General features: G+C 47.4%; 1 protein-coding gene across 2 annotated transcripts in view; it reads left to right on the forward strand.

Moving 5' to 3' along the window:
* The first annotated feature begins 1,211 nt into the window (after positions 1-1,211).
* Positions 1,212-10,000, forward strand: part of spri (Src homology 2 domain-containing protein sprint) — a 444,124-nt gene continuing 435,335 nt past the window's right edge. The window contains exon 1 of one of the 2 annotated variants that reach the window (XM_070134854.1): positions 1,212-1,555. The gene's annotated coding sequence lies outside the window, so the exon portion shown is untranslated. The remainder of the gene's footprint in view (positions 1,556-10,000) is intronic. The other variant, XM_070134856.1, reaches the window with a different exon arrangement.

The raw sequence follows: 10,000 nt of genomic DNA on the forward strand, positions 1-10,000 counted from the left end.
TAAAGAAATACTCCGTCTTGTAAAACTGTTATTTTTGCCATTATTCTCAAATTTATTAACCGGTCTTTGGCGAACGATGGCGTATCCGTTAGTTACATGTATTTTCTTGGTTTTGTCTTTGTAACGGAGACTAAAATGATGTATAAGTGACATTAATTCTTTTATTAGCCGCTTGTCATAGATCTTGGGGAGGTGAGGGTGAGGGGGAAGGGGGAGAGGAGGGAGGGAGGAGGTAGAGAGGGAGAGAGAAATTAATTTAGGAGGGGAGGGTTCTCTTTCTCCATTTCTATCTTCTCTCTCTCTCTCTCTCTCTCTCTCTCTCTCTCTCTCTCTCTCTCTCTCTCTCTCTCTCTCTCTCTCTCTCTCTCTCTCTCTCTCTTTCTCTCTCTCTCTCTCTCTCTCTCTCTCTCTCTCTCTCTCTCTCTCTCTCTCTCTCTCTCTCTCTCTCTCTCTCTCTCTCTCCCCTCCCTCTCGCTCTCTCTCCTCCCCATATCCCTCTCTCTCTCTCTCCCCCCCTCCCTCTCTCTCTCTCTCCCCCCCTCCCTCTCTCTTCCTCCCCCTCCCCCTCCCCCTCCCTCCCCAGTCTCCCCCTCCCCTATCTCTTTCTTTTTCTCTCAGCAACTCACTTGCATTTTACTGTTATATTTTTTGTATTTTTATGACATCTGTATGAATTTTTAACCATTTTTTTCTTTTACAGGGTGATGATTCAGCAGTGATGACTTTGTGAAGGAAAGAGTGAAAAAAAAAGATAAATAAACAAACAAATGCACAAGACAAGGAAAGAAAAGGAAAAGAAGTGAGTGATTGAAGTGGGGCTAGAAAAAAAAAATCTTGCTTATTAAAAAATAAATAAATTGTGTGTAACCCAAAGAAAAATTACAACTGTCGATGGAATGTATGATCATAAAATTGTGTAAAAAAATATATATTCGTGATCTTACGGCACTTCAAGCCTACATGAAGCACCGGAAAGATATTTTAAATTTTTAGCCCTGCTTTCGCTGTCTCTCGGTCTTTGGTCAAACCAGTGAAGAAAATTCAAAGAGAAGAATAGAGAGAGCAACACTATATTTTTTGTTTTCCTTTTTTGAAATAGTCTAGCGGGAAATCGGATTCTAGTTGGAAATAAAAAAGAAAGAGAAAAAAAATAGTTGGTCACGGTGCGACGCATGAAATCCAATTAATAAGATTGGGATTAGGAGGCAAAGGCAGCTGGATTCGAGCAGAGTCCCCCCCTCCCCCCCATCGAGAGCGGGTATTCGTCCTCCCAACAGCTGTTCTCGCGTCAACGGAGCGTGAGGCCGAGACAGTGAATTATTACCGACCCGAAGCTTCGAACCACCGAACCACCACCCTCCCTACCTCCCTTTTCCTGTCCCTTATTTTGATCCAGTTTTTATTGTATTCCTCGATTGAGGGTTTGTGATTGTCTCCTCCCCCCCTTTCCCCTCCCCTCGATCGGCCTACACCTCGGAGCTTCGTCGTCGTCGTCGTCGTCGTCACCGCCTCTTCCCAAGTTCATCCTCGTCGTCTTTTTCGTCGTTTCATTATGGTGAGTTGAATTTGATTATTTATTTTTATTATAATTCATTTATCTTAGTTATATATATGATATATATATATATGTATATATGCATATATATATATTTGTATATATGCATATATATATATTTGTATTTATGCATGTATATATATTTGTATATATGCATATATATATATTTGTATATATATAGACATATATAATTATGTATATAAATTATATATGTATGTATATAGATGTATGTAGGCGTGTGAATGTATGTATTATGATATGCTATGTTCATTAGATTCACGGAGGAGTTACTTGGTTTTTATTTCTCCTTATCATTCTGAATCATTCGTTATAAGCCGAATCATCTATATAGCGTATTCTAGGAATAGATACACTCCCATGTCCCTATGAATCCCCCCACTCTTACTCCCACATCCGACACCCACAGCCCCACTCTACCCGCACCACCCCACCCCCTACAGCCCCTCCTTCACAGACCCCACCCTCCTACAGCGCCTCCTTCACAGACCCCCACCCCCAACAACCCCTCCACAGACCCCCACCCCTACAGCCCCTCCTTAGACCCCCTCCCCCCTACAGCCCCTCCTTCACAGACCCCACTCCTACAGTCCCTCCTTCACAGATCCACACCCTCCCCCTACAGCCCCTCCTACAGCTCCTCCATAGACCCCCCTACAGCCCCTCCGGCAGCCCCTCCCGAGGCCCTCAGGAAGCCAAACCCCAAGCGGCGACTCGCAGGCCTCCCGAGCGCCCGCCGAGGTGCGACGGGAGGCAGATTCCGCGATTCGATGGCCGTGTTTTTGTTCGTGTCTCGGCGGCGAGTGTGGCGGCGGCGGCGGCGGTCCAGGGAGGTGGTCCCGGCCCGCCCCTGAGGCTTTTCGGTCCCTGAGCCCTGAGATCCCTACGGTCGGATGGCTGCGAGGGAGATGTGCCGGCCCCGATAACGCCGGGCTTTAAATCGGGCGGGGAGAGGCATTTAAAGAGGGGATTAAGATGTGTTTTACAATGGGTCGGGCTCTTGGCTCGGTGCATGTCGGGAGGCTGTGGCGCGCCTCCTTCTTTCTCTGTCTGTCTCTGTCTCTCTCGCTCTTTCTTTCTCTCTCTCTTTTTCTTTTTCTTTTTCTTTCTTTCTCTCTCTTTCTTTCTCTCTGTCTCTCTGTCTCTCTGTCTCTCTCTCTCTCTCTCTCTCTCTCTCTCTCTCTCTCTCTCTCTCTCTCTCTCTCTCTCTCTCTCTCTCTCTCTCTCTCTCTCTCTCTCTCTCTCTCTCTCTCTCTCTGCTCTCTCTCTCTCTCTCTCTCTCTCTCTCCCCCTCTCCCTCTCCCTCTCCCTCTCCCTCTCCCTCTCCATCTCCCTCTCCCTCTCCCTCTCCCTCTCCCTCTCTTTCCCTCGCCCTCTCTCTCTCTCGCTCTCTACTTTGGTATCATTTATGATTATCTTCAATTTTAAATTCATCCATATTGCCATCTTTTCATCTATTGTTAATACACCGAACTATCAAGTCTATCTATCGACATATCTATCTATCTGATCCCTTTTCGATTACAAATAACGGTACCTATTTTTTTTTCTTTCTTTCAATCTCTCCTCAGATGAATTTATTTAATCCCGGAGCCAAGATTTAACCGACGATCAACCGGGTCCCTCAATTACAGCATTTTTTCCCCCCCGAGGCGATCGATTGCGCCCGAATGCAAACCGCCCGAGGATGAGGAAGAGGAAGAGGTATTTATTCATCCTAACGGGACTCGTTGCAAAAGGGAGGATGGGGAGGATGGGGGTGATGGTGGGAATGGATGCAGGAGGAAGAAGGGGGTGTGTGAGGTGGGGGGAGAGGTTGGGGTGTGGATAAGGGGATGAGGGGGATGGGGGGAGAGGTGGGGGTAAGGGGGTAGGTGGAAAGGGGATGATGGGGGAGAGGTGGGGGGGTAAAGAGGTTGGGGGAAGAGGTGGAGGGTAAGGGGATGAGGGGGAAGAGGTGGGGGAGAGGTAAGGGAATTGGTGGAAGGGGGAGGGGTAGAGAGGTTGGGGCATGGGGAGAAGGTTGTTTTTTTGTCCGGGACGACCTCTAAGGGGAGGGGGAGGGGAGGAGAGTCGTTCTTGCTAGTCGTTTGGGAGGGGTCGTGAAAAGAGCAGGGGGGGAGGGCACTGGTGGGTAGATATTTTAATGGCTGTTAGATCGGTAGGTGTCGATAGAATTTTATTGCGTGTTTGGGGGGTAAGTAGAGGGGGGGAGGAATGCTAATTTTATGTAGATTTCCGTTTTTATGACCGATAGATAGGCCTGTGGATAAAGCGTTAAAGAGAAGTCTATATATAAACCGGTGTGCTTGTAAGTAGTTAGGTGGATAAACCGGGAAATAATTAATAGGAGTAACAGTTTTTTTGTGCGTGAGTATGATGCTGCATCTCCGTTTGTGCGTGCGTGCATGTGTTTGCCGCGTCTCCATATGTGCGTGCGTGCGTGTGTTTTCCGCGTCTCCATTTGTGCGTGCGTGCGTGTGTTTGCTGCGTCTCCGTTTGTGCGTGCGTGCGTGTGTTTGCTGCGTCTCCGTTTGTGCGTGCGTGCGTGTGTTTGCCGCGTCTCCGTTTGTGCGTGCGTGCGTGTGTTTGCCGTGTCTCCATTTGTGCGTGCGTGTGTATGTTTGTTCGTGATTAATATGCATGACTCAGGCAGGAGCGGAGGTGCCGAGAGGGACTCGAGGTCAGGACGGCAGTCACAGAGCAGTTAGTCGGTAGTCTTTCGCATGATAATAGAGGCACGCAAGACCTTATCGAGAAATCAGTACACGGATAACAGAGGGAACCAAATAGCAGTGGGAAAACGGTATATTGATAACCCAGGGAACCAAAACCGTATAAAATAAAGGTACACTGATAACAGAGGGAACCAAAGACCGTGTCAAAAGGTACATTGATAACAGAGGGAACAAAAGACCGTATAAAATTAAGATACATTGATAACAGAGGGAACCAAAGACCGTATCAAAAAAAAGGTACACTGATAACAGAAGGAACCCAAAACCACATCAAGAAAAAACGGCACACCGATAACAGAGTTAAACCCCCAAAATCGCATCGAGAAAACGGATACACTGATAACAGAAGAGTTTATACTGCAGGTGACTCGTGCGATAAAAGAGAGAGGCCCCAAAAGAGAACACTGCATTCAGAATAATCAAACGGGGAGAGCAGGGCATTGGCGGCCGATAACAGTCCTGTTGGTAATCACAACACGGGGGAGTTGGGAGGGCCGTGAGATGATTCTTGTGTCTCGGCGGGGTGGGGGTGGGGGTGCTTTTGCTGTGGGAGGGGTGGGGTGGGGTATCCGGGGGGTTCTGGGTGGGTGGGGGTGGAGGTTTGGAGAGGGAGAGAAAGAGGGAGTGATGGAGGGGGGAGGGAGAGAGAGAGTGGAGGGAGACGGAGAAGTAGTGTGTGTGTGTTTGTGTGTTTGAGTGTATGAGTGTTTGGGAGTGAATGAGTGAGAGAGAGAGAGAGAGAGAGAGAGAGAGAGAGAGAGAGAGAGAGAGAGAGAGAGAGAGAGAGAGAGAGAGAGAGAGAGAGAGAGAGAAAGAAAGAGAAAGAAAGAGAAAGAGAAAGAAAGAATAGTCAGGGAAGAAGAAAGGACAAGAGAGAGGAACGTGAACAATGGTCAGTCTGCAAGAAATGTTAGGAGAGTAAGAGAGTGCGAGACTAAGTGATAAAAGCCAACAGTATAAACATAAACACAAAGCGTGAGGGGATGAAGGAGCGAGAGAGAGCGCGCAACGAAGAAAGGAAGAGAGGGAATGACAGATAATTCGGGCTAACAGAGAAGGTGCGGGGAGCGGCGAGGCAGCGAGGGTGGCCGGGCGGGCGGCGGGGCGGGCGTGGGGCCTGGGGAGAGGAGGGGGGCGTGGAGGGGCGGGCGAGGGGATTGCGCTGACCCGACACGTCATCACGCATCATTACGGGGGATGTTGCTTGCCGTGTCTCGAGGCAGTGTGACCGGCCCTCTCTCCCTCCCTCTCCTCCGCCCCCCCCAGTCGTCCTCCCTCCCCTTCTCCAAGCCACTTCATCGCATGCTAATGTCTTTGTGTCGGGCCCCCCACCTCCTCCTCCTCCCCTGATCCGGGACTCGCGCGAAAAGGAGCTCCCTCGTGGCCCTCCCCCTTCGAAAGGTGCGCGCAGGAGGCAGACCGACGGCAAAAATCGGTCTTAATCGGTCTCTTTTTTAAGTCCCTCGTCGCTGTCGGCGTGCGAGGCGACGATTGGCCGCCTGGAACGTGACCCTTTGACCTTGCGGGGCGCATTGGAGCACACTTCCGGGTTGGGCTGCAGTGGTGCAGGAGAGCGCCCTCGACACCTTGCAACAACTCAGCTTATGTCTTGCTGTTGGCCGTGTTCCTTGGGTGGAGGAGAGAAAACACAAAGGAAAAGGGACGAGAGGAAGAGGAAGAACGGAGAGAAAGAGGAGGGAAAGGAGAAAGGCGAAGAAGGATAATAGCGGAGAATCGGAATTACGGAAGGAATTCACATTAAAATCAGGAGGACGGTGGGGCGGGAGGCGATGGAGGGGAGACATAAAATCAAAGATCTGAAGGGTGAAGGGAATCGCGGAGGGGGAAGAGAGGGAGAGCCGGAGACAGAGAGAGAGAGTGAATGAGTGAGTGAGAGGGTGAGAGACGCAGAAATGGGTTTACATAAGATGAGGGGAATCAGCAAGAATGATCAAATTGACGCGCGAGAGAAGGAGAAAGAGAGAGAGAGAGGGGGAGAGAGAAGGAGGATAAGTCAAGTGTTTAAAAGCAAAACAAAGGTAATGATATTTTTATTTACATTTTTGCGTGCGTGCATCATGTCCTCTTTTGTTCAATTTGTTTCTCCTTCGCGCTCGGATTAGGCCAGGCTCAGGTACAGTGACTCAGGGTTCTTTGCCTCCCTTCCCTTCCCTCCCTGGCACTTGGGAGCGGAGGGGGAAGGGGGAGGGGATAGAAGGGGTAGAGGGTAGGAGGGGAATGGTGGGGGGGATGAGGGTAGGCGAGGGAGATTGAAGGAAGGAGGAGAATAGTAGGAATGAGAGAGGAGACGATTGGAAGAGGAGTGAAGGGGATCCCTGCTTGGCACTTGGGAGGGGAGGTGTGAGGGGGGGACAGAAGGGGTAGAGAGTTGGAGGGGAATGGGGGGGGGGTGAGGGTAGGCGAGGGAGATTGAGGGATGGAGGAGAATAGTAGGAATGGGAGAGGAGACGATGGGAATAGGAGTGAGGGGAGAAAGTGAATAAAAGACGGGATGCTGAACCATGGATTAGAGGGATTCAGGTCGGAATAGGGATAGGCTAGACCTTGGGATAGTTTAGGATAGGATTCAGTCGGGTAGGATGAAGAAGGGTCGCTAGGCTATGGTAACAAAGGTTAGCTTACGACGGCTTAGGTGAGGATAGGATGGGATGAAAGACGTTTAGGCTAAGGTTTCACAGGATAGGCTAGGTTAGTTTAGCCACAGACAGACAAACAATAGGCTGGAGTGTTTGATTTAAGAAAAAAACACGAATTTGAGAAAATTAGAACTTGACTGAATGAGAAAGTAAATGGTAATGAAAGACCAGTAAAAAAAAAACTTGTAGAGGGCACAGAAGAATAGGAATAGAAATAAGAAGAGTTTTTTAGAGCACCGTTCGCGTAAGATGTACAGTACATGATACTGACCTTAAAACTTAATGGGAAGGAAGTGGTTAACCGACCTTAGTAGAAGGAGGAAGAGAAGGGAAATCCAATCGTAAGAGCCGGAGATAGGACCGTACCTGACCTTTGGAAGAAATGCAGTTTATAACTGACCCCCGAGGCGAGAGGGAGAGGAGGGTCCGTCAACACAGCGGAAATCAGAAGGGGGAATGATCGTCATCTGACCTCACGCGAACCAAGTTGGGAGACATAAATTACTTATTTGATTGGGCGTAGATGTAAAAAAAAAAAAATGACCTTCCAGCCACTGGTCATTTACACGAGGCAAGAGTGACTCAGGACGACTGGCGTGACGCGGGAAAATGCAGCAAGGCGGTGTTGACCCAGTAAAGGCTCCGGCGCCACGTGGTGTACTGCGCAGGGAAGACAAAGTTCTTTTTCTGTTAATCAGCTGATTTTTTGTTTGATTGGGGTGGGGTTGAATATATGTATATTTTTTCTGTAGTGAGCCGATTTTTTTATGTTTGATTGGGAGATATTAGCATTTTTTTCTTTGTTGAATGTTTTTTTTGTGTTAGATGGGGATAGTTTTGCATATATATATATATATTTTTTTTTTTAATGAGCCGATTTTTTTTGGTGTTTGATTGGTATATTCTGTTGATTATATATATTTATTTCGTTAATGAGCCGATTGTTTATGTTTGACTGAGATATTTTTGAATCTGTATTTATTTATATCTTTAACAAGTCGATTTTTTTAAATTGTGATATGTTCTTTTTCCCCTCTTTTTGTATTGTTTTCTTAATAGTTTTTTTTGTTGTTGTTGTTATCATAGTGGGATGCATGTTTAATTGAGTGGAATATGAACAGACAGCCCGATAGACAGTCAAACAGGCAGAGAGCTATTGAGTCAGTCGAGATGCCAATTTATCCGAAGAGTCAGTATTTCAGCGTGCCACTCCGCCGCTCAGTCTGTCAGTCGGCCTGCTGATCAACAAGGATGAAAAAGTACGGAGAGTGTTGCAGTGTAGGATAGGGATAGGGAAGGGGAAAGGGGAAGGGGGAAGGAAAAGAAGGGTAAAGGAGAGGGAAATTGAAAGGAGAAAGAGGAATGAGAAAGTAGGTAGTGTAGGATAGGGGTAGGGGAGGCGAATGGGGAGGAAAAGAAAGGGGAATTGAAAGGAGAAAGAGGAATGATAAAGTACGTAGTGTAGGATAGGGATAGGGGAGACGAATGGGGAGGGAAAAGAAAGGGAAATTGAAAGGAGGAAGAGGACAGAAGGTAAAATGTATGTAATTGCTGAAGCTTGTAGCTGCCAGGTCTCGCCGGAATGGTTGCAACTTATCGTGGACGCAATAAACTCCTTTTTGTTTCAGTTTAAGGCTCCATTTAGGGGGATGAACACAGGGCAAGGAGTGGATTTTGGTGTCTCGGGGTAATTATACGCTGCGATATCCGAGTGGGCGAGCGGGCACACAAACGCACGTAAGGACTTCCTCATCCGTGCGTGCGGATAAGTAGATAAACGCCCAAGCACGCACGCACGCATGCACGCTCACGCACGCACGCATGCACACACACACACACACACACACACACGCACACACACACACACGCACGCACACACACACACACACGCACACGCACACGCACACACACGCGCGTGCGCGCGCGTACACGCATGCAAAACGTAAACATAGCCACACGTTTTCTTTAGAGACAAATACACACCATCCAGATCACTCGTATCTCGCTACTAAACTCAAGAAAAGCGACAAATAAAGAATGAAAAAAGTAAGACAGTCTCTCTCAGCAAGAAGGACTTGTCTCTCGTCGGGGCACAATACAAACAGCAACGCATAAGACCAGATACCCCAGCGGCTCAGGGAAGGGTCGGGTCCAGGAGGTTGCGGCGCAGGATCGGAAGCAACATCTCTGCAACATGTCATGACACGGGTTTGGGTCATGTGTCAAGGCTAGGGTCTTCCAGGGGTGAAGAGTGTGAGAAGAAGGGTTGATTACGCGTTCCCAGGGTTTGATAAGTTCTTGATTATAATTGGCGGCGAAGGACTTCTTGGTACGTTGTCTCAAGGTTAATTTTCAATTTCCTTTTGGTTTTTGTTTGTTTGTTTCTGTTTTTTATTTTTATCTTGCCCGTTGTGTTTTATTCTTTTTAGTTTTCTTTTGTTTTGATTTTTCTTGTGTGTTTCTTTTTCTTGATTTTTACATCTTCCTTTTTTTCTTTTGCCTCTTCTTTTGATTCTTCTTTCTTCTTCTTCTTCTTCCTCTTCTCTTCTCTTTCTCATCTTCCTTTCTTCTTCTCCTCCTCCTCATCCTTCTCTTTCCTCCTTCTCTCCTTCCTCCTCTGCTTCTTCTCCATCATCATCATCTTTCTCCTCTCGATTGCTTCTGATTTGACCTAATAGGAAACCATTTTCTATCTCATCACTGCCTTTTAGTCGATAATCCTTGACATTTCCAGTTGACTTTCGACCGTTCTGAGTGTTCAGTCCGTATTTATTTTTTTGCGGTGCGTGGTTGTGTTGCGTTGCGAAATTCGGCGTTTGAACTGCACTTCATTAACATCTATTTTGTTGGTGTGACGATTAAGGCTCATTTGTGTGCGTGTTTTTTTTTTTTTTTTTTTTTTTTTGTTTTTTTTTTTTTTGGGGGGGGGGTGGCGATGGCTTCAATATTAACGTTTATTTTGCTGGACACTTTTAGAATGTGTAAAATGCGGGGTTATTTATGTGGAATTTTAGATATTATGGTTGTGGAGT

This window comes from Penaeus vannamei, chromosome 20, assembly GCF_042767895.1.
Source record: "Penaeus vannamei isolate JL-2024 chromosome 20, ASM4276789v1, whole genome shotgun sequence".
NCBI classification, from domain to species: Eukaryota; Metazoa; Arthropoda; class Malacostraca; order Decapoda; family Penaeidae; genus Penaeus; species Penaeus vannamei.